Below are 2,826 nucleotides of genomic sequence, written 5' to 3'. Positions count from 1 at the left end.
AACTTTTAAGACAGGGGGAAAAATTAATAAACGAAGGAAAAATCTGCCCTCTAAAACCTTTTGCTTTCCATTGACCAGATGTTTGCTTAGAAAATCCAGATGTACGTTTTCTCAGTACCTTTTGTGCGAAGATGTATGGTTTTGGTCAACAAAGCTCGAGAGGGAGTAGGAGCAGATATTTTACGTAGTCTGGAGAGGTGGGGTGAAGGACAATTTTGGATATCTACATATATATGATTTTTTTTTTTTTTTTAAGTAAGCTCTAGGCCCAACATGGGGCTTGAACTCACGACCCTGAGATCAAGAGTCATATACTCTACTGGCTGAGCCAGCCAGGCAGCCCAGGGGGACACTTTTGAATATTAGATTTCAGCTACTCTGGAATCTTACTTTAGTGCATTTTAAACAGTGGAATACCGGGGCACCTGGGTGGCTCAGTCGGTTAAGCGTCCGACTTCGGCTCAGGTCATGATCTCGCGGTTCATGAGTTCAAGCCCTGCATCAGGCTCTGTGCCGATGGCTCAGAGCCTGGAGCCTGTTTCAGATTCTGTGTCTCCCTCTCTCTCTGACCTTCCCCCGTTCATGCTCTGTCTCTCTCTGTCTCAAAAATAAATAAATGTAAAAAAAAAAAAAGAGTGGAATACCTAGGGGTGCCTGGGGGGCACAGTCAAGCTTCCCATTCTTGATCTCTGCTCAGGTCACAATCTTGCAGTTCATGAGTTCAAGCCCTATACCGGGCTTTGTGCTGATGATGCAGAGCCTGCTTGCAACTCTGTCTCTCCTCCCCTCTGTTTTCGCTGCTTGTTTTCGCTCGCTTGCTTTCCAAGTAAGTAAATGCACTTAAAAAAATTAGGAGTGGAATACCTGAATAAAATTTTTATTAGAGGATATCTTCCTCCTTTATATTGCCTTTATGGTATACAAATTTTGTCTGACAATATAGACGACTCCTTATCATCCGGGATGAAGGGGGAGTGAGACGCTCTGGATAAATAAAGTTCACAATTTATTCTTGCTCTAATAAAGTTAATCTTAAAAAGATTTAGGAGAGCAACTTGTAGGAGAGCACCTTCTTTTTTTTTTTTTTTTTCTTAAGAATCTTCTATTTTCAAATGCAACTTTTGAATATGGTGGGTCATCTATGTTTTAAAGAAGATTTTGGAAAGAATTAGCTAAACTTGATATCTTAAGACTATGACCCGGATTCTATTTGTTCTGTTCTATTTTTCAATTAGTAATTAAAAAAGAATCCACACCACCCTCTACCCCCGGCCCCGTGTTTATCTAGTCGGCTGTTATAGACCATTTGCTATCAGCTCAAAGTTCTCAATTAGCTCCAGTGTTGTTATAATTACTGGATGTGTTTTCAAACAACTCCCAGCTAATAACCATTGGGATGAAGAGTCATTTTCTCACTATAGATTGCACGCTCATGCTCGCTGTGATGTTTCGACAATGATTCATTAACCAATAATAGGGCCCCAATTGGAACCATTAAGCATTGGTGCCTTTGCTAGACTTACCTTTTATTTTGTTCCTCAGTATTGTCTTTTCTGGGGCTGATTTCTGGATAACTCCTAAGAGACTCCTTAATATACAAAACAGTATCATGAAGACAGCTGTTATTGAATTCACCTACTTGGAACAAAGCTTCCTCTTAACAGGATGTTCTCGTTGGAAATTGGAGATGGAAAAGTGCCATAAAAAAGGAGTCTATCATGCGAGAATGCATGATTTAAAGGTCCTTTATACCAGTTCATAGAGATTAGGCAGATTAGGCACTGTGTCTTTTCAGGGGCACATCTAACATGCGGGTAAATATAAGCCCTCCATCATTCTATCACTCAAATTTAAAGTTCCTTGCTTCCTAATGGGCAGAGTGTTTTTACTTCTTAAATATCTGAAGCAGAAATGCTGTAAAAATTGATCACTGATCCACTTGGGTCTACGAAGACCAATGTTGTTGCCATTAGCCTTTATTTTCAAGGCAGGGCAAAGAAGTATTTGTCATTCACTATGTCTGAGAATCGTTATCCTCAGTATCATGGTAGCTAGATCTTACGAGGTGGGGGCCAAAGGCCTCTTATTAGCAACATCTGGGTTGCTTTATATGTAGCTTTCAACTTTAACAGTGAAATCATGAAGTTGCCAGATGATACGCATTACGATGTGATCAAGTAAGTAGTCCTGCCCGTTTCTAAAAATGGGACTTAACGATGGAAGTTCACGTCCAAAACTGAAGTTCATAACGCTGACCTCCTCCTTTCCCACACAGTAAACAAAACTACCACTCGCTACAAACAAATAATCAAACAGTGCTGTCCTTGGTGTTGAAAGGTTGAAGTTTCGACCTGGAGGCTCCCTCTCCCGTTACTGTCAGTAGGACTGACAGATGTCAGTCATTTATCCTACCTTGATCTCCATGTCCTTCTCTGAAAAATTGGTAGGTGAACAAAATACACCAATCCCAAGCTCTACATTCTTTTAAGGTACTCTAATAGAAATGGAATATTATTTTAAAAGTTTACCCTGTCCCTTTAAATTTAGAAACGTTGCTCTAGGCGTTGCTTAAACTTCCAGACTAAGCTTAAATTTAAGGCCATTTGGGAAAAAAATTTGATTCTTAAGCTTCCAGAGAAGTCTTCATCATGTACCATGAAGGGTCTTCTTTTACAAATACATTTTAGGATCACTTTGGGCTATCAATTTCCCCGAACTAATGCTTCACATAGATTATTTTTAAAATCCCACTGAAACACGATTCATCAGTTTACTATTTATCCTTAGATATGCGTGATCATTCAAGACTTTCAATTCTAACTGCTT

The sequence above is a fragment of the Panthera leo genome, chromosome D1, assembly GCF_018350215.1.
Source record: "Panthera leo isolate Ple1 chromosome D1, P.leo_Ple1_pat1.1, whole genome shotgun sequence".
NCBI lineage: Eukaryota > Metazoa > Chordata > Mammalia > Carnivora > Felidae > Panthera > Panthera leo.
Note: the sequence above shows the minus strand (reverse complement) of the source record.